Source organism: Protopterus annectens, chromosome 3.part1 (assembly GCF_019279795.1).
Source record: "Protopterus annectens isolate FY-2018-M chromosome 3.part1, PAN1.0, whole genome shotgun sequence".
NCBI lineage: Eukaryota > Metazoa > Chordata > Ceratodontiformes > Protopteridae > Protopterus > Protopterus annectens.
The window spans coordinates 466,110,046-466,133,725 of record NC_056732.1 but is presented as its reverse complement, the minus strand read 5'-3'; positions in this window follow the sequence as shown (position 1 = coordinate 466,133,725).

Here is a 23,680-nt window from a genome sequence, read left to right as displayed (position 1 = left end):
GCATTGCCTAAAAAGGCATTATGGGGGAAGACAATGTTTTAGCTAATATTCGAAAGCCTAGGGGGAGAGGTGCAGACCATCCCTCAAAGCAGTGTGGTCTGTTGACCATCTCCTTCCATGCTGACAAATATTGCACCCCCTTAGAATGACACCAGAAACTAAGCCAATTATTAGTCAATAATCTTTTGTTCGTATTGTGGCATCATCATTGGAGAAGGTTAAGTGCTGCTCAATGCTACGCTCATACCAGCCGGACACACATATTCCGAGACCTCCATGATGTCTCTTTTCATATAGTCTAGGGAGGTACATCTCAGGTCATTTACTCCCACATGGACTATGACTGTGTCATACTGGCAATTGTGGTCTAATGACCTGAGTGCCTGTGTAATGTGGTGGATCCTAGCCCCTGATAAGCAACTGACCATAACTTTCTCCTTTCTTAACCTGGTGAGAGGGACATCAGTGTGTCTCATGATAGAGTCTCCAGTGACTAGAATATTGGATTGTGTGGTGGCTTGCCTTATGGACTTAGAGGTAGAGGCTCCATGAGATGTAGCTCCATGTGTTGATGTGGGTTTTGTTTTGAAAGAGTGCATTTGGGGCTGCTGAGGGTATTTGTTATGTGTACTTCATCTAGGAGGTCTTTGTGGTCTACAAGGTTACATTTAAGTGCCTCAGCATATGTGGGTCAATATGTCTGCTTTGAATTGTGCATGTTGGGTGCAGCGTGTGTACTACTTACAACCTTATTGACATTAGGAGTACTTTTATGTGAGAGCTTTGCCTCCAGTGACATTGTGTAAGTACATCTCTCACATACCATATCAGTTTATTTGAGAATTAACTGGTTGTCAGTAAACATGAGGCAATTTATGCATTGCCTCAGGATGCCCATATCCACCAAGCCAATAATGGAGACAGAAGGAAAGCTCATATCCATGGCAACAGACCCTTTTTTATTGATTAGACAGTTGGAGTGAGAGTATCAATCACATATCAGGAGTATCCAAATTGCAACTATGGGGACAGGGCTTGTCACTGCAAACTAGATGCCCTGTGTGCAACTTGGTATTGGAGAAATTTCAATTGTGCTTTTACAGGAAAAATGTCACTCAAGGGGTATGAGTCTATGCAGAGTACTGCCAAACACTTGAAGGGAAACTAATACATAGACCCTGAAAATTTAAGGATGATGTATTTAGGAAGATATTCTGCAGTTAGAAATAAATCAAGCAGTACTTGCTGAAAACAAAGAATTAGCTTGTCAAGAATGATGAAAAGAGGGGAGTCGCATGAATGGCTGCTGCCTGGCTACTACTAATGCTGGTCTCACCATAGCTTCACTCTCTTGGAATACAATGGTCCTTTGCTTCTTCTCTCACCAGAAGCAAAATGTTAGCACCAGTCCCAAGATGAGAGGCAGGCCACAGCCTGTTTGGCGATCAACAGTCTTGTCCCAGATGATGCAAGAATCTGTAGGCTTGTAGCCTTTTCCTGGAAGATGCCTTGAATAGCAACCAGACTAATCAGGAATGTTAAGCACAGATACTCACTCTCCAACCAGCAACAGTTATTCTCATTAGGGGTAATGTATAATTATTGACCAAGGGATGATTAAGGCTAATCTCTAACCAAATGGGATAGGTTATTTCAAGCACAAAAAGTGAAACTGGCTGGGCTTAAAATCACCTGCAAGTGCAGCTAGCCTAGCACTTACTGTACCTATGAATCTACATATAAACTGAAGTGTAGGAAATAAAGCATTATAATATTATGCTAATAACTATTTATCTGTAATCATGTTAAACTAATCCACTACTTTTGTGAATCAGTCACTGACATGACTGCAGAGATCCATGGATGTAAGCTGAACTGTTTTCCTCCCAGCATTAGAGGCAGAACCAGGTAGTTAGGAAACTGGTAAAGGAGAAGGGAATCTGGTGTGTATAACTAGTATGACTCACAGTGTGCGAGTGTGTGTGTGTGTGTGTGTGTGTGTGTCTACAGGTGTGTATAGAGGTAGGGGGAGCAGATGTTACATTGGAGTACAGGCAGTGCCTCCATGCATGGTAAACCACTATCCTCAATTCACCAGTACATTCAGATGTATTCCAGCATGGAAGGAATACAACTTATCTTTATGAATTTTGCTATTGCCATGCTGGCAGACTGCACAAACATCACAAAGGCCTACATTATGTCTGCGAATAGCATGGGGCATTTCCTGCCTGAAGTTGTTGCTTCTCTGTGCTCCATTTTTTTATTAAAAAGTATGTTACCTTCATCTGGCATTTTTCACTTCTGTAACATCAGGTCAGCAATTCATACACAAAAGGGGTTTATAAGACATAAAAAATATATAGTAATGCAGATCAATAAAGTCTTCTCTACTACTGCCTGTGAGTGTATTATCAGTCAAAAATTATGATTTTCACACCTCATTTAGAAACAATAATGTTTAGATACAGCTTGAACAAAAATTGTAAACTTAATCAGTGGCACAGGAAAAGAGTGAGCACTCTTCATACCCCCCCAGCTATTCACCTGCATATCATTAAGGGCCCTGGACAGCTGTTGTCATTCTGCAAGTCTTTAATAGATATTGTAAAAAAATTATGTCCTTTTAAAATACACACCTTGCTTCTGTTTATGGATTCTTCACTACCACTTGGCAGACATTACTCATTACATTTGTAGACCAACAAGATATATACATACATATATATATATATATATATATATATATATATATATATATATATATATATATGTATATATATCTTTCGGCTTTTCCCGGTTAGGGGTTGCCACAGCGGAACTCCCATCTGCTAATGATCGGCAGTGGATTTTTACATTGCCGAGTTGCCAGCCTGACACCCAACCTTCAATGAAGGCACACCCATTCACGCACGCACCTACCTGCATGTCTTTAATGTCAATCGACCATGGGGAGGACATGCAGACTCCACACAGTAAGGCAAGTCAAAGGTACATGTCCTTTTCCCCACTGTAGTGTGATTCTGGTGTTAGTATATATAGTTGGGGGTGTGGTTGGGGGGTGTGGAGGGCACAGCCCCCCCACATTGGGGGGTTGTGTTTTACCAAATAATGTAAAGGAAAACCAGACAACAGAAACCCCCCCCCCCCCAACTATATATATTAACACCAGGATCGCACTACAGTGGGGAAAAGGACATATAACTTTGACTTGCCTTAGAGTACTACTTGTCAGTGAAATGTGTTTTAGGTGAAATGAACTGAGTGAAATGAACTTTAGGTGATTTGGTCTCAGTGAAATGGGTGTCAGTGAAATGGTCTTTCAGTGAAGTGATACGAATGTCTTTGTAAAAAGCTCTACTAACTTAGACGCTCCCTTCCTGCTGTTTGGTCATATATTTCTGTAATTTAATGCAGTGACAGGCATTATGTATTTAAATGTCCACTTTTTATACTGTTGCATGAAATTACCACAGTGGAATTCACTTGCCTCAAACAAGTGCCATTCCATGTTATATTATATTACTAAACCCTAGTTTGCAGAAACAAAAAAGCGAAGGAACAGTCAAAAAGAAAAGTGCTATGCCATCATCCCTTACCACTTCTCATAATCACCATGCACTTTATGTTAGTTTGCTTATTGCTTTCCATTGCTTTCCTAGAGAACAAGGAATGATGGGATTGTAAGGTCTGAAGACTTCTAGATATAGTACCATGGTATTTGCATACCTCATGTCTCATACACAACATAAATATATTTCTGTTCTGTCAAATATGGACATATGTCCTGTGAGGTATAAAACAGAGATCTGTTTTTATAATACAGTCACTAAGATTTGTCCTTTTCAGATGACAGATATATATATATATATATATATATATATATATATATATATATATATATATATATATATATATATATATATATATATATATGTATATATATATAAAATTTCTATAAGAAATCAATACTAGAGATAGTGGCCACATACTGTGTTTGAGGCCCAGAGCTAATAGTTCATTACTGGTGGAGGTTGCCGTGATGTGTACTTGTTAAAAAGATGTGCCACTATGACAGGACACTAATAAATCACATGTGGGATCTTATATAGAGTGCTTACTGTTCAGAGTGCAGATGAGGTGCCATTTGGCACAAAAGACATTTTTCAGATTTTAAAACAATTTCTTTTGAATAAATGTTTTAACATGTACAAATTTTAATTATTTTCAATAAAAACAGTGACCAGTAGAAAATGCAATTCATCATGGTATCAGGCAAAGCATTTGCCATAGTTAATAAACAGAGGATGCGGAACATCTATTACCTACAGAAAGCTATAATAGACATTTTAGGTTTCTGCCAGACACATTCCTGAAAGTAATGACAAAATGCTGGAGGATTCAGAACTAAAGATTCCTAAGTATATGTTTGTGACTGATATGACTTTGAAAACTGGAGTCTTGAAACATTTCCATCACCGAGGAGCAAATTCAGAACTCTTACACCAGAATATTATAAACCCCTAAAATTGTTTATTAAAGTTGTCCTTATTTCATTGAAAGAGCTGAACAAATTCTTAACTACATCTCTTGAAAACATTTTTGCAGGAGCATTCGTTTGTAAAATAATGTCATAATTTAGAAGTAACATACCCATTTTATTTGCTTACGATGTGAATCAGTTCAAAATGTATCAGGCCATACATCAGATAAAACTGGCAGTCAGTGCAGAAATGTAACTGGATATGCTTGCAGTCTGCTTTCCATCATGCAGTTCACATACACAAGTAGTTCTGCTGTCTTTTGCAGACTGATGCCTCACTATAGTGGGAAAGGAAATCAGCACTTCAATATCCTCTGAAGTGATCAGACATTGCAAGTGCATGAGTGTTATATGTATGTATGCAGGCATGCATTTAGGTATATGCATATATGTAAATGTATCCATCTTTAGCCCTTTTATCTGTGGTAGCTTTAGAATAAAACTTCAATAAATGGAAATTAAAAGAATAATCAGTTTGTCCCATTGGCTGATTTATATAGAGCAAGTTAACTGTAAAAACGAAAATAAGGTATTTTATTTGGCCAATAGAGGGCATGACATTCATACACATTTCAAGTAGACTATACCTCGCTGAAAGAAGTTAAAAAAATAAAACACAAGTGTGAAGCATGTGCCTTGAATTTATTGGCATGGAAACAGAAGAAAACAAAAACTAAATAGGAGAATAGTGACAAAAAGAAATCTGGATTCCCTTACTGGTTTAAATGTCACAGGCATTTACATACTCACTGTCTAATCTCCAGCCTACGGCATCATGTTGGTCCATAAAATTTGCAGAACACAAACGTCTTATTATAACTCCAGAGGGATCATAGCATAAACCATGTGCATAAAGTAAAGAGGCTGTTTAGACTGTAATGCATTGTGAGAAAGTCTAGCTTTGGATCCGTTATAAAAGCCTCCTTATTTTAAATAAAAAAAAGAGCAGTTGTATTACACAGAAGCTGGTGAACAAGACTCTACATCCTTGAATTAAAGTGACCCTGAAGGATAAAAGTAAGAAACAGCTTTCAGTTGTTTAATAGGCAAGACACATGTTAGGAGCTAAAGAAAGATGCCTCTGTGTCCATCTCGCACATACATGGAATGTGAAAGAGGTGAACAGATCTTTCAGGTAGTATGCACACTGACTTGTATTACTAAAACATTGCAGTAATTAAGTAGACAGAAGGGAGGAATATTTTGTGGTAATACACATCATACATTTATAACATATATATTAAATCTGCGTTAATAGATTCCATAGCATGTAGACTATTTGACTTTAACATACGCATCTGCTGTTTCTGGGCATATCCTGCTTCATGCTATACACCATCCACATTTTGTCTGATGCTTAAAGTTATAACTTGTATCCTGTTGAATGCATTTGTGGTTTACTTTGACAAACATAACTAAACATTATATTTTTAAGCCGAGACTCACTAAGTCATTGAGCAGGTCAACCTTTGACCCCTGGTAACTACTTTTTACACTGTGACTAGCATGACTACTGGCACATTACCCTTGCTTTTGTAATCCTATGGCCATGATGCTGTGGTTGGGTGCATGACAGTATTTGACTCGAAAGAATGCACATTATTTTGTGTTGCTGTTGTGTGTTGTGAACTATATTGGTTTGTATGAAAATTATTATTTCATAAAATAGAAGTTAGGGTATGTGGAAGCATATTTTTTTTTAAGATTTGACTGGGCAATTTAGAGCTGAGAAAATTAAAAATATGTACCATAAGAAATGTTTTAATTTATTTACATAGTCAGTCAGTGCTCACCCACAACATGCCTTAACAATATAACTGTCAGACAACAGCCCACAACATGCCTTAACAATATAACTGTCAGACAACAGCCCACAACACACCTTTAAAATATAACTGTAAGACAACAGCCCACAACACACCTTAACAGCATAACTGTCAGACAACAGCCCACAACATGCCTTAACAATATAACTGTCAGACAACAGCCCACAACACGCCGTAACAATATAACTGTAAGACAACAGCCACTCTGCTCTAGCCAAGCTTGTTCATTTTTCCACTTGAGCTCTGTATTCCCATTGCATAGAATTAAGGAGTGATTGTGACACTGTAAATGCCTGCACCACAGCCAAACCTCAGCAACATAGACTCACTCCATACCACATATAGCTGTTCCACCAGAACCAACAACTACGCTGACAAGGGTCACCAGAGTGATTTGGCCAGGCCCTACAGGCAGTCTACTTGCCATGGTAACATACTTGTTATGAGTGACTCCACAGTGAGTACAACAATGCACCATTTACAGGGCTGAGTAAAGACAGGATAATGGGCGGTCACAGTGGTGCAGTGGTTAGCATTGCTGCCTCACAACAAGAGGTTCTCCAGTTCGATCCTCGGCTGGGGTGTCTTCTGTGTGGAGTCTGCATGTCCTCCCTGTGGTTGCATGGGTTTCCTCCGGGTGCTCTGGTTTCCTCCCACATCCTAAAGACATGCTGTAGGTGGATTGGACACTCTAAATTGGCCCTAGGTGTGAGTGTGTGCATGTGTGTGCCTTCTGTGGAAGGTTGGGCACCGGGCTGGCAACTTGACACTGTAAAATTTCACTGCCAATCATGAGCGGACAGGTGATCCGCTGTGGTGACCCCTAACCGGAAAAAGCCGAAAGAAGAAGAAGAAGTAAAGACAGGATAATAGCTGCCTCACAGGTGCTAGATTTCACTGGGGTACTGAAGCTCCTTCACCTCAGGTATGAATGTGACATGGTCATTTTCCATGTGGGATTGAATGGCTTAGACTCACTGATTCACAGATTGTTACTAGTCTAATGACCCAGGGGCCTTTCTAAGCCTAGCCAAGTTTTCCTGAAAGAATAATGACATCTACAGGAGATTAACGGCCAGGTATTTATAAGTTACAGCTGTACATAAGGGGCATGGGTGCCAGACCGATTTAAATTTCCTATACCCCATCCACTGGTCTAGGCTGCTCTTAAATTGTGTAATAGATGAACTTAGCTGCACATGGATGGGAAGCCTGTTCTATAGGAGGGGCAGTCTGTGGGACACCTATCTGTCTTTCTAGCATTTTCTGTTTAAGTTTAAGTCACAGACAACATTTAGGTCCTTAGACCCTGTATTTCTGGCACTGTTTTACTTACAAATATGTAGGAGGGGGTTTCAGATGCCTTTTAAGCCAGGCATAGATCACCCCTTAACAATCTATAGGAGACTGAGTAGAGAGAAAGGGTTTAAGGAACTCTGGATAAAGCAGGCTTGTTACACCTTGTATTCTTTTTGTAAAGAACCTCTGAAGTCACTCTACTTGCTGCATATACCTGGTCAGGTACATATCAAAGGGTGCATTGTACTCTATGAATGGTCTGATAGGGGCAGAGTACAGTGGGAAAATGACCTTCTCAGACCTAGATGCCATGCCCTTATTTATATGTTGTACAACATAAAAGGATTTCCTTACCACTGCGGCCATATGGTGGTCGAAGGTAAGGCTGCTGTCTGTGTGGGTACCCAGATCCCTCACAACTGGGTCAGCTTTTAGGGTCATATTATCAACATGGTAATTAGCCAGGATGGTTGACTTCCCAAGGGTACAATTATGCATTTCTTAGCACTGAGTTTAAGATCATGGCTTTTGCATCATTTGTTAGTTAGAGATAGGCCTTCTTGAAGAATGCTAGTGTCTGCAGGGAGTTAATGAAAACTCCCAGCTTACAATCATCTGCAAACTTAGAAAGCCATAAACCTTCATTGTTTGCTACCACTTCAGAGAAATAGATGCCAAAATGAACAGGCCCAGTACCGAGCTGTGGGGAACTCCACTAGTGACTGGCCTCTTTGTAGCTTCGGCTTCACCTATTTTGACCTTTGGCTATCCAGCAGGTGATAAAAGGGTTTATACCTAATTTAGTGCACTTGTCTATAATGTCTGAATAGGGTATTGTATCAAAAGCCTTAGTCATGTTGAGTTAAGCTGTGTGCACAGTCTTGCCCTCTTCCATTGCACTAGCCTCAAAGAAGTCCACCAGATTTAATTTGCATGACCTTCCTTTAACAAAGCCAAACTGTGATAGGTCCAGCATTTGCAGGTTACCTATGCCCTCATTTATCATGTCTATGATGATTCTTTCATAGGTTCATAGGTTCATAGGTAGGTACTAGGCTATCTGCCCAAAGGCATTTGTAAGCCTAGCTGGAATGTGTTGGCTTTCGTCACCCCTTAGATTAGTTCCCTGTGCCTCTGTCCAGCAGAGCCATTGAAGTGATCCTGGGGTAAACTTTCTGTTTCCCATCCACTCGTCAAGGTTTCTCTTGAAGAGGGTTAGTGAGGAGCTCTGCCTAATGTAGATTTGAATCTTGTTCCAGAGCATGGGAAGTCTCTGGGACAGGAATCGATCCCTTCAGCATGTCCTATTTATTGTTGTGGTGAGGTTTAGATCCCTGGAGCATGTGGCTCGAGGGGATATGGTTTTCTTTAGGTGTAGCACGTCCACCAATTCTGGGTTGGACATGGCCTTGTATGTCAGGCAAAGATCACCTCTGAGTAGACAGTATGCAACCGAGCACAGCTGGAGTTTCTTCAGTCGAGCTGCATAGGGCATCTGCTTGAGGCCAGTGATCTTCTTGGTGAGGTACTTCTGTTGTCTTTCCAGTTGTTGCAGGTGTCTTGTAAGGTACATCCCAAATGGGGCATTGTACTCTATGATGGTTCTGATGAGTGATGCATAGAGGGGCCCAATGACCTCTTTCGATCTGGATGCAAACCCTTTTTTGATTAGGTGGGCCACATAGAAGGATTTTCTAACCACTCTGGCAATGTGATTATCAAAGGTGAGGTTACTATCTACTTGGGTCCCCAGATCCTTTATTATGTCTTCCGTATTTAGGGGGCTACCACCTATGTGGTAGTTTGTGGGTACTTTGTTTTTTCCAAAGGGGATGACTATGCACTTTTTGGCATTTAGCTTGAGACCATGGTTTTGACATCAGGTATCTGTCTCAGTGAGACCCTTTTGGAGGATGTCTGTGTCAGCCGGACAGTCAATTATAGCCCCTAGTTTGCAGTCGTCTGTGAACTTGGTCAGCCATAGTCCTCCTGTGCTTGCCTGTACCTCTGAGAAATATATGCCGAACAGGAGGGGTCCTAGGACTGATCCCTGGGGAATGCCACTTGTGACCGGTTTAGAGTCAGATCTAGCTTCCGCAACTCTTACCATGTGGGTTCTGTCCATGAGCCAGCTGGCAACCCATCTCGTGATGTAGGCATTTATGTTCAGGTTGGTGAGCTTGTCTATAATACCTGAGTGGGGAATGGTGTTGAAGGCCTTTGCAAGGTCTAGATAGGCTGTGTGGGCCACCTTTCTCTCATCTAAAGTCTTGGTAACTGTCTCAAAGAAGTCCGCCAAGTTTAGGAGGCATGATCTGCCCTTAACAAAGCCAAACTGGGTAGGGTCCAGTGTTTGGAGGTTCCCAATGTCTCTGTTAATGAGATCCATGATGTAGCGCTCCATAGCTTTGCAGACCAAGCTAGTCAGGCTTATAGGGTGATAGTTCCCAGGGCAGTTGTGGCTCCACCTTTGTGGATCAGAATAACCATTGCTGTGCACCACTCTGAGGGCATGTATCCTGTGGAGAGGCTGAGTTTAAACAGTGTGTTTAGGTGAGGGGTTAGTTCGTCTTTGAGCTCATGTAGGACGCAGCCTGGGACACCGTCCAGTCCCATTGATGCTGTGTTTTTGGCTTTGGAGAGGGCTGTTTTAACCTGAGTGTCTGTGATTTCAGGGGCACTACATTCTTCTGGTATAGCAATGGGCCCTTTTGGGGGTGAGAGGGAGGTGAAGTTTGCACTGAACCTATCTGCCAGGATGTTGGCTATATCGATAAAAATAAAACAAAACCAAGTGTCCACCACCGCTGCTGCATAAAAAACTTTATTGTGAATCAACAGGATAAGCGCTTTTACACCAGATAGTGCTTCATCAGATCCATAAAAACAACTAAAAACAAAACACTTTTATAGTTATATAAACCAATTATGCAATTAATTAAAATCATCAATGCAGACTGCGTTTTTTTAATAAAGGTTTTAAAGGGACTATATATAGCCTTTAAACCAGGAGGCTTATGCGCCTGGAATTTAGTGATCCATTCAGTCTCTGCTAATTCTAGTCTGTTGTTATAATCTCTTCTTCTTAAACCCATGGGTACTACCTCCATTGCCATAAATTCAAATGAGTGATAGATTCAGCAGTCGGACTGGACAGTACACCTGAAACTGCCCTTTGGACATGCCTGGATAGGTACAGTGAACTGTTTTACTGATTGGCTGGTAAGGTCGAATAGAGAGCCTTATGCTTCTCTACAGTATAGGGGGTCTAGTGCTAAGGTTTATTAGTGCTTGCTATGAGTTTTGAACAAGTGCCGGGATGAGAAGTGAATGGTTTGAGTGCTTAAGTTGAAAGTTTGTCTAGTTCCAAGGGAAAATTTGAAGAGTAGACTTTGTGGAGCCAGGAATATTTATACCCTAGCTAACCGGCGCTGCTCAGCACGCAAAACTTCGCAAATGCGGGTTTTATAGCAGGGAAATGAAAGAGATAGAAATTAGCCCAAAATGGCCAATAAACTACTAATTTCTGGGCTGAAACCACTCCTCCAGAGACAGATAGGCTGCTCAAAGCTCCCTCTCTCACAGTGAAGAGAGAAACTTCCTTCTATCCAAGAAAGGTATGGGCAAACACAGAAACTTGTAACACAGCCCTGAATTCAGCACTAACCTGAAAACTGGACTATACTAGCTTAGATATTTTTTTTTCAGAAAATAAAGCAGATACAATAAAAAAACACTTTAAATGCACAGAAATGGTTATCACACTTGAGTGTGTAGCCTACAACAGTTAAACAGGTAATTTAAACACAAAAACGACTTTGTTAAAGTGCAGGCAGTAAAATAAGTACAATATGTAGCTGAAACAAGCTTTTTAAATCACAGAAACTCTAGAAAATCATTGTTTTAGGCGGAATTAGCTAAAGGCAGCAAGAAAATGCAGACAAATGATACTTAATCACTCCAAAGTCTCTCTTGTTTCTCTGCTGCTGTAGAACTCTGCAGGGCACCAGGCAGGAGCTTGCTGAGCTGTATACTAGTGTAAAAACCTTGTAAATGCAGGTTTTATAGCAGGGAAATGAAAGAGATAGAAATTAGCCCAAAATGGCCAATAAACTACTAATTTCTGGGCTGAATCACTCCTCCAGGGACAGATAGGCTGCTCAAAGCTCATTCTCTCACAGTGAACAGAGAAACATCCTTCTATCCAAGTAAGGTATGGGCAAACACAGAAACTTGTAACACAGCCTTGAATTCAGCACTAACCTGAAAAATGGACTATACTAGCTTAGAAAGGCGGGAAAACAAGTATATTTTTGTGTTTTTGTTTTTTTTTCAGAAAATAAAGCATATACAATCAAAAAACACTTTAAATGTACAGAAATGGCTATCACACTTGAGTGTGTAGCCTACAACAGTTAAACAGGTAATTTAAACACAAAAATGACTTGGTTAAAGAGCAGGCAGTAAAATAAGTACAACATGTAGCTGAAACAAGCTTTTTAAATCACAGAAACTCTAGAAAATCCATGGCCTTACATGTGATGCTGGTCAGACTTATCACCCTGTAGTTACCCGGATCGGTGGTTGGACCTCCTTTGTGCAGAGGAATGACTGTAGCCACCTTCCATTCCTTGGGTACAAAACCTGAGTATAGGCTTCAGCTAAAAAGTGATTCAAGTGGACCAGAGAGGTCATATTTCATGTTATTTAGTATGCATCCCAGGACTGCTGCAGTACTTAATGGCTTTGTAAGTGCATTGATTGTCTGTTCCCTAGTAATGGTTGGGGGAATTGTGGCATGTAGCATTTCTTTTGGACTATCAGGTAGGAGTGGGGGGAGAAATTTGAGGTGAACCTGTCAGCCAAAAGGTTGGCAATGGTCTCTGGTTCAGTATGCGTGATGCCATTTACAACAAGTTTTCTGCATTGTTGCATATTTTCTTTGAGGTTATGAACAAATCTGTAGAAAGCTCTGCAGTTGTCCTTTGCCTGAAAAGATAACTTTTTTTCAAATTTAGCCTTTGAAGTATTAATTAACCCACTTAGCTGCCCATTTAGATTGGTTAGAGGAGGCTTTTAGTATGCTGGGCTTTGTTCCTCCTACATATGGCCAAGATTTTTTTTTCTTTTGTTGTATAATTGATTGATATTGTGATTCCACCAGGGTGGCTTGTCTTTTGAGTTTGTCTTATTCTTAATACGAGTGGGCACAGCTTGCTCTAGACAGCTATCAGTATGGCTGTACAGGCATTTTGTAAATAGCTCAGCAGATGCTATGATGGTAACTGGGTTTGGGGATGGTTGGAATTTAGCCAAGGAGTCACTTAGTAGAGAGAGGTTAGCCTTGTAATAGTTCCTACAGGTTTTTGATTTAATTGCAGCCCCAGATTTAATTTTCATTTCAAGGTATACTGCCTTATGGTCAGTTCTGATGAGTGAGGACATTACTTTGGGTAAGAAACATCTCTCCTCCATGTTCATGAGTACAAGGTCAAGGATGTTTGTACCCCTGGTAGGAGAATGGACTAACTGTTCCAGGATGATCAATGAAGTTTAGGAATCACTGGGCTTGTGCATTAGAAGTGGTGCAGAATTCCAAATCTATCAAGGGGTAATTGAGATCCCTCATGATATTCGTATTGGGTTGAATATTGATGGGCTGTAATACATTGAGATAGGTAGTATGAGTTTCCTGGGACATGAAGAGGGACCTATAGGTTGCAAGGACATGGTAACAGACCCTGTTTATGGCAAGTTGCACATGTATGCATTCCAGTGGGTCATACACTTTAACTAGTCTGGATCTGCGGTTCTTTTTAATATAGACTGAGATTCCTGTACCTTCAGTTCCCTCTTGTGCAGTAGCTGGTCTAAAGGTGTGAAAGGTATATCAGGGTACTATCCATGACTTTAAACCATGTCCCCATTACCAAACAGATGGTCATACTCTCCAGGGAGAACAAGGCTTGTAGGGAGTGGAGTTTCTTGTTAAGACTTCTAACATTGAACAGTACCACATTCAGATATTCTTTCATAGGTTCAGTTAAGTTGGTAGGTTTATCAGCTTGGCATTGCCAAAAAAGGCACTATGGGGGGTGGAAACATTTTTTTCCAATATCCAAAAGCCTAGAGGGGATAAGTGTGGACCATCCCTGGCAAAGCAGCGTGGTCTGTCAACCATGTCCTCCAAGGCCATCGAATATTGTACCCCTTTGGACTGACACCAGAAGCTAAGAAAATTGTTAAAATCAATCATTTTCTGTTGGCAGTATGGTGTCATCCTTGGAGAAGGTAGTATGCTGCTCAGTGCTAGTCTCATATCTGTCTGAGACACATAATCATCAAGCTCAACTATGGATCACTTCATTTAGTCAAGGGAGATACAACAAAGATCATTAACACCCACATGAATCATGACAGAGTCATACTGGTGCCTGTGAGTCAATGACCTGAGTGCCTGTGTGACTTGAAGGATCCTAGCCCTGGAAAGACAGCTAACTATGACTCTGTTCTTACTCATTCAGGTGAGGGGGTTATCAGTGTTCCTCACTATAGAATCACAAATGACCAGGAAATTTGGCTGTGTGCTGTTTTGTCTTAAGGGCTTACTAGCAGATACATTGGATACAGTGTTACTATGTGTAGCTGTGGGGTCTGTATCACTTAATTGAAATACATACTCACTGAATATATATTCATTAAACACTAAACCACGAAAATCATTTTAGCGAACCGCAAACTTTTTTCCAGGGTTGGGAACCACTCGCCCTCTAGCACTCTGGACACACATCACACTAAATCAAATCCACCCTAGTGGGAGGCTGAACCCCCACACACCCCTAACTATGCATACCAACTCCAAGATCAAACTACAGTGGGGAAAAGGGCAAAGTTGTGGTGACGCCAAGTGCTCCCTAACCCTGGGAAAAAGTCTGAGGTTCACTAAAATGATTTTCTATGTTTAGTGTTCGATGAATACATATTCAACAAATATGTATTTCAATTAAATAATATAGACCTGTAGCTGTGGGTGGTGTTTTGATGGAGTGTTCAAGTGATGGCTGAGGACCTTTTTTATTATGCAAGAGTCTTAGCATTTTAGGAAGGTTACATGCAAGTGCCTCAGCATAAGTAGTTTTATGTGTATGGTCTTTATCCTGTGCAGTAGGCAGTGTAAGTGTCATTGACAACCTCTATAAGAATAGTTTTAGTTGTATGGGAGAGTTTTCCCTCCAGCATTAAAGTGTATTCATACCTCATGCATAATTTTTTCTGCTTTATTAAGAATAAACGGGTTGTCAGTGTATATGCTACAATGCCTCAGAATACCCATCTCAACAACACTGACCACAGAGGAGTTGGGAAGTGCATATCCATGGCTAGTGACTATCTGGCTATCTACTAGGGCTGAGTGAGAGAAATTTAAATATCGAATAAGGAATAACACAAGGAACTTGATGAGCAATATTTAACTATGTGCAGACTAGATGTTCTAGTAATTCAAAAAAAATCTGTTTAGACAGAAAGGGTATTTTAAGGGAAACTTACACTGTGAAAGATTAGCATATACACAGATTACAAGAGGGGATTGCATTGTGAGATACTGGCATCTATACATGTCACTGCTAGGCACAGTTGCACAGAGAGCAGCAGTTCTAACTAAATTCTGTAAAAAAAAGTAAAAAAGTACAGATATTCAACACAGAAACACTCAATTAATGCAGCTGTGACAAAAACAATACAAGAACAAGTGCCTAAACAGTGGATATAGTAATGTAAGTCTTAACTACCTAGCAGATTATGAGTCAGGTATTGTGCAACTGTGACACTAAAATAACAGAGGAGATTCAGTTAAAAAACACAAACAAAGCTCTATGGCCAATCAAAAATAGCACACTCTTCTTTCCCTTACACAATCCATAGCCAGAAAATTACTTAGGTCCCTTCTACTCTCATTAAAGCGGAACAACATCAGTTCTAACTGAGACTGAGTCTTTCGGCTTTTCCCGGTTAGGGGGCGCCACAGCGGAACTCCGGTCCGCTAATGATTGGCAGTAGATTTTTACGTGCCGAGTTGCCAGCCCTGACGCACAGCCTTCAATGAAGGCACGCCCATTTACGCATGTCTCCACACAGAAGATGCTCTAGCTGAGAATCGAACATGACAACATCTTACTGTGAGGTGACAACGCTACCGCAGCACCACCACCGCAGCTACGTCAGTTCTAACTAAAGACTGTAAAAAAAGGTCAAAAACTTCAGATATTCAACATAGGAACACTAAATTGAAGCAGTTGTGACAAAAAATGTGATAAACAAGTACTGAAACAGTGGATATGGTAATGTAAGTGTATCAACTTTTGTAGTGTTTAGCAGAAACCAGCAACACTCTTCTTCTCAAGTGGTGTGGTCACCAAATGTTGCCAAATGCCTCAGGCACAGAGATTCAAATTTTAAACAAGCTAGCCCACTAGCCAGTCAAATAAAGGCACAATAAGTCTTACACCAGCAATTCCCAGCTCAGAAGGACATAGCTATACTCTCCTGCCACAAGAGTGTATACCACACACTTTCCTAATATAAAATAACTGATTTGGAGCCCAAGTGCTTAAACCAGAACAAAGACACTTAAAATAACAGGCACAGTGGGTCTTCACCAGCAATTCCCAGCTCAGAAGGGTGGAGGCTACCATCTCTGCCTACAACAGTGTATACCACAAACCTTGTTAATGTAAAATAACTAGTTTAGAGCCCAAGTGCTTATATCAGTACTAAGAGGCTTAGAATAACAGTTACAATGTAAGCAGTCTACTAACAAACAGTAATAAATGCAACAGATTAAATGCAACTGAACACTAAGAACATGCAGCAAAAAGCTAAATAACGTATGAATAAGCACACATATGGTAAAAGCAGCTGAATAAAGTGCAATTTTTTTTAGTAAGTGGGAGAATAGGAAACAGAAGAAAATTAAAGTATAAGGGACTGGAGGAGCCCTCCCAATTGATCTCTCAGTGCTCAGTAAAATGAGCTGATGAGATGAGACTGGGAGGAGTGCCAAAGACAGGTTTATAGTAAAGGTGTGAAACCCAAAAGCCACCAAGTTCAAAATCACAATAGGAATAGGGCAGATGGGTGTGAGAGTGTGTGTGAAAAATCAAATGCAGGCAGAAAACAGCAAGTCACACAGCATTACAGCTAAATAAAGATGTTACTAAATGCTTGTATTTAAAAGAGGAATGCTGTTTCTCAGCTTCTCCCATTAATTAAATGTATTTTATTCAAAGTCTGCAAAAGAATTCTTTTCTAAATGACCCTAGCAAAGGCCACTTAAAACTCAAAAAAGAACAAAAAAACTTAGAACAAAATGTAATACAACATTAAAGATAAAAAATGGAAGTAACCAAACCGTAAATGAATAAGTCCAATCCAAAATCAAATGCATACAGAGATCAGCAATAGTCATATTTGAGATGCATGCCTTAGGCTATATGAACAGGGATGTTATAGTGCTCTCAGAATGTGTCTGTAATGCTGCTAGGAAAGTAGCTTTGATCAGTATCCTAGAGTTGCAAAGAGGAATGCCACTCTATATGAAAAAAAGATGATTGATTTAATAATTGACTTATTTATTGATGTCATTCGGGGGTCAACCTGGAGAGAAATGGAAAGCATTCCAATATGTTTCACCATAGATGGCCTGTGCCTATCTTATCAGAGGTTTTACATATAGACTATTTTCTACCCCATAGTGTATTTTTAGGCAATGTAAGTGTACTCAGCCTATCAGCATTGTAGGTGGGAAGTAACAGTGCAGCACTGCTCAGGGCTAGGAGTCTAAATGAGAAAATGCCCTCTCTAAAGAACTTCCTAACAAGCATGGATACATTTTTGCTGTCATGTTCAATGACAGTGCTTCAGTTCTTACCTGGTTTTACTCCCTACCACTCATTTAGACCTGCAAGTGTAGACAACAGTAAGGCTAGTGGTAATGTATCTTGTTTTTTTATCATAAGCACCTTCACCTGTAGACTAATTAAGCAGGACAATAATCTTGAACTTTCATTCATATAATTTCATCTATAAACAGGAAGTCATATTGGATCCTGGTCAACTTCAGAACCCCATTTATGACATCTCCAAATCATGAGCCATTTCATAAAAAAAAAACAGTGCTCCATTCCATTCACTGAAACACAGTCATTTAGAGGACATTAACTGCCCATCGATTAATTGTCACACCTGCACCTCAAAAAAAAAAAAAAAACAACAAAACAATCTCAAATAAAACATTAATGAACACTGGTAAGCGCTTTCGTTCTGAACAACATGGAACTTCATCAGATCAAGTTACACCAGACAACAAACACATTATATATGCTTTTAAAAAAACAGTCATATGACATCTTTCATATCACATGACTCTGCAATATCTAATGATTTAACCCGTTCTTCTTTAAAACAGTTTTAAAATTCTCCCTATCATTCATACCAGGAGAATTACAAGCATTTAGTCTAATTGACCGACAATATTCTTTATATTCCAACTCATCTTCTGCATCTAACCTTTTACTATAATCTAACACCTGATCTGTAACAGAAAAGTGAAAACTCACTTCACTATTCCCCTTATGTTTCTGTGCAACATGCCTGGCCAAGCCATTACTTACATCCTGTATCCCAACCGCTGTCATGTGCTCATACATTCTTTTACATAACTGTCTCATCTTTCTTCCTATATAAAATCCAGAACATTAATCACATAGAGCAATACAGACTATTTGGATCTACAGCTAAAACTATGTTTTAAATGAATAATATAATTCCTAGCCTGTATAAATATTTCTTGACCTTCTAACACTAAAGGACAAAACTTACAACTATTGCATTTAATCATCCCTTTATTTCCATCTGACCTATCATAGTTCTTATAAAAATGTTCCTTCAAATTTTTTACCATTGTGGATACAAATTGAGGCTTCTCGCCTATAATTTCTCTCAAATCTTCAACCAACAAATATGCATGATATACTTTCTAGACTTTATCAATGCAACCTTCCTCAATGAGTAGTATACCAACATAGTCATTCTTGTTTTTACTAACACAATCCTATCTGATCCTTGTCCATTGACAAACCCTCATTCGTCAAATCAGTTCATCACGCAGTAAGAGCAACAGTGGCTTCTATTCCTATTAGTTGCAAATACAACACCAAATTTTGAAACAAATCCATCTGGTGGAATTCAACCTTAAACAGACTGTACAACAAAATAAAAACATGTAAAAGCTCATAGCATTAAAGGAAAAAAAAACTAAATATCAGCATGCTATAGTCAACCTAAAATAGTAAATAAAGAACTGAAAAGTAATATCAAATCCTACAAAGTTAATTATGATCTAAAATTGTTACACATGTGAAGTAACCCCCCCAACCATTATGTCACCCCTTCCCTATTAACAAAGGACAACCAGAAGACATTTTTAATTACTTAAATAGCCTCACTCATACCTACCATTGCACTGAGCTTATCTCTAATGGCATCCAGTGGACATAGATAGCAATGTAGCAGATATAATCATCTCCAGCTTTTCAAACGTGTTTTCTCTAACTTTCTCAGTACAAAATAACCATACCATATCCACACCCCTTCCAATTAATCACCTCAGAATAACAATCCTAGAACAAAAACACCAGATCTATGGGTCAAGATAAAGTATCAGTCGGTTTCCTGGTTAGTATGAAACATTCTTTATCTGACTTCCTCCTTAAACTATTCAGCTGCAGCTAGTATACTTGATATATACTAGAAGCCTGGATAATAGCTGCAGTAGCACCTGTTCAAAAGGAAGACTGCATTATGGACTCTGGCAGTTACGGACCTATCAGACAATATATAAGGTGACGCGATGTATTAAGACTGACCTGATCAGCAAGGACATATTGGGACCTGCAATGCCTATATTCATACCAGTTTAGCCTTTGAAAAAGGTATCAAGTCTATTAAACCTATCAGACTTATTGAAAGAGTCACAGTAGGACTAAATGAGGGTAACTGCATGCACTCAGCTTACCTTAATTAAGCTAACATCTTTGACTTTTTACCCCACTCTGTTATCATTGACAAACTCATCAAACTCAGTATAAATCCCTAAGGAAACCATTGGATGTCAAACTGGATTACTGATAGAACCCTCAATACTAAAACTCTTTGCACACTATCCTCCAAGAGACTTTCAAAAGTGATGTTCCCCATAGATCTGCTTTGGGATCACTTCTAATTGGCAGTTAATTATTTGATGTCAAAAGTGACATTAATTGGTTCTGGATGACCAAGTCCATGCCAATTTCAAGTTTAGGATGATCATCAGCTCCCTGAAAACACTTATATCCTTCAAGAAGACTTAATACAGACAAACATATGAGGCATGCTTATGGTCTAAAGCTGAATGACAAAAAAATGTATCATCATGCTGTCTGTGAAAGTGACATATTCACAGATCTAGCAGATGTCCCATATAAATAGCACCCCCTTAAAATAGACACCATTAGTACAACCCCTAAAGTAGGCACTGTATAAGAATTGTAATCACTTTTGTAGATGATAAATTCTCCTTGGTCCAAAGACATCATCAGTCCCTTCTACTTATCCCTCATCAGAGCTTTACAAGAATTAAATGCACCTGCAGGAGCACCTAATGCAACTCATGAAACTGCACTGGTTTCTCACCAAACAAATTTCGGCCATAAGATCTCTAAGTTCCTCAGAACACCAAATCCCTGTCTCTTTTCTCTGTTTTCTACAAACTCCTATGTGGCAATCTATGCCTCCCTGCAATGAAGTAAATGACCCACACCAGAATTCAGAATAGTGTTACTCTTGCATGGAATGGTTCCGTGTCTGTGCAGGACAGCAGCGCACCTTGCATATGCATGAAGGCATGCTGCTGCGTATCCTACACAGACATGAAACAGGAACATGTGCAGTGGGTGCGTCCAAGCAGTGCTCACACAGTAAACACACCCCTTGCACTCCAGAAGTGCCATAAGGTACTTTGAAAGCAAAAAAGTGTCTGTAGACACTGTTATGAAAGAAGAACAGTGTTGATGGATGTAATGTAAAGAAAACAAACAGGCACACCCCCCAAACAATAGGCTGGCACAGTGAATGCCCAGATTGGTATGCCAGTGTACACGCTGGCATTCCAAATAAGTAAGCATGATCCCAAGAGGAACTATAAAAAGTGACCCCAGTTGTGGCCAGAGTCCCCCAATGAATTATGTAGTTGTCCAGATGTCCTGCCCTAACAGGCTGAAAGCAATGTGCATACCCCTAAAGTAAATAAAAATAAAACACAATTTTTTTCCATCCCCAATAAAGTTTAAGTATAGCTGAGCAGGTGTAAGCATCATGCAGCTGTGCTCAGCATAACTTACACATACCAAAGAGCTAAATAGAAATATACAGCTAAAATGCCCAAAGTGAGGTATTGTACTGGTTAGAGCTTCTGCTTTGCATGCAGACGTGCACAGTTTGAGGTCCCCTATCTGCATCAGTAATGTATATACATAAATAATGTGTATGTCTTTCTCCAAACCTACTGTTGGGACTTGTGTTTTATTGTTCTACAAATATTGAATTGCTTGAATATTAATGAACCTTGTTCAAATACTATAATTGGTGGCCTGTTGGTGTCAATGTAACTTGCACGCCGTTATAATGCCTACTGTGGTTCCATACATGCATGTGTTCTGTTTGCTATGCAACTGTTTCAAAACTGCTTTATGGAGTCAATTGGAACACCCATGCATGCTGTTATAACTCATCTTGAAATGTGTTGTTCATGACCAACCAACATATTTTTTAAAACCTGAATACCATAGCACATATGGGAAGGCAGATCCCAGTGGATCCGCCTGTCCCACCTTATCTGGACATGGCACCAGTCCCCAGCACATCTGGTACCCAACCTGGGCCTTCCTCTTCCATTGATCCTGCACCATCTTCAGGTAGAACTGCCTCGGGGGACGGGGAGCGGGTGCAGAGGGGAGACCATCACCCAACATCACATCCAGGGATTAGTGCACAGCATCCTCCGATCAGAGTTCAGTGATCAGCTGCGCCAGCTTGAGGGATGCCTGGTGCATCTTGAGGGTCAGCCTACCCCTCCTGTTCAGCCCTAGCACAGCCACCTTTGGGGCCGTGAAGGTGCAGTGGTGATTGCCCATGGGTGTGGACCTCAGTCCCACTGTATCCATTTGGGGCTCATGTGCATCCGATTCGCAATCACCCTTCCCACACATCTGTCATATACCACCCCTGTCTGCTGTCTTGTCTTTCTTCCTACCCAACTTACCTCCCTAAATGTACCTACTATCCTTCCCCAACATCCCACTCTCACCTTAAAGAAAAAAAAGGGCACTCTGCCCCCAAAATGATGCCCCATACATAGCTGTCCATTTCATATACATGTCTACTGAACACATGTAATCTGGTCCAATTGGTATGACAGCACATTACTGTTCTCCTCACCCCTCTCTCAGGGGTTTGAGTGTCCAAATTCACTTCCAAATTCTGTAGACATTCACAGCTGTTGCTGTAGAAGAAATGGACAGCTATGGACCTTTCCTACACCCGTCCTGCACATCCCTAGCTACTTTTCATACTGTACTTCCCTCTGTGTGCCTCTTTTTTCACCCTTTCCTATCAACCCTTTTTCTTTCTTTCAAAGAAATTACCACAGGGGTAAGTGGGAGTAAACACCGATAATTGAAGCTAAGATGGATTAACCTTGTTTTAGCATCACTTGGTGTCACGCAAACCCATGCAAACCCACTTACAACTGCTTAAAAGTGCCTTGATCACTCTATATCCAACAGCCCTTTTTCTGCAGAGCAACAAAATAATCAGTGCTGCTAAGTCCTGAACTCAAGATGCTGTGCTCTATAACCACAGCAATATATCACTATACCACTTAACCTGTAGGATTTACTGCTGTGTTTTCAAACTTATCATGCAGTCTGGTCATTTAACATTAATGAAAAAAACAACAGTCCCCAATCTAGAACCCGGAACCCTGTACAATGAGAGAAAAGTACCACTACACCAATTTGAACTGTACAAATTAATGTTGCTTTTTCAAACTTATCATGCTATAGTGGCAGACAACAATAGTAAGAAAGCTCTGTGGAATCATTCATGTGTTGTATATGGACATACACACATGTATATGTATATATATATATATATATATATATATATATATATATATATATATATAAAACATATTCTGTTGAAATATATATATGAAAACTATACATATATGAAGGAAGGAATACATATATATATATATATATATATATATATATACACACACACACACACACACACACACACACACACACACACACACACACACACACACACACAAATATATATATATAAACATATACATGTATTTATATAACATGCAGTGCGGCCATACCTTAGAACCATACCTATCAACGTCTTAGTGGAAGAAACCTGTACAAAGGCTGTGCAAAGTGTGGGGGGGTGGGCCACACATAGGGACATATTCCAAATATTGCTGTCATAAGCAAACATTTGTACAGGATACAGGGTCCGTTTCAGCAGAAACATCTGAAGGATATGAGGATGGGAACTGACATGTTATGTCATTATTCACTGACATAAATCCTTGGATCATCACAGTGAATTCCAGACAAATACAAATAAACTGTGGAACAGAAGCAAAACATTGGCCAGACATCTGGACATTCTGTGAAAAGCCTGGCAGTGGAGAGGTATGCTCAGAACCCCTTAGTGCAATGATTCTGGACCAAGCCTGACAAAGTGGGGGAACAAAGGCATGACATTAGAGATGTATCCAAAATACATGAGTAGATAAGCTGAGAAAGCTGCTGTACTGACACTGCTAGTCCTAACATATATTGACTGAAATATCACATGTCTGAGACTCAGTTTCTTCTCAGTTAATGACCCCAATCCTCAC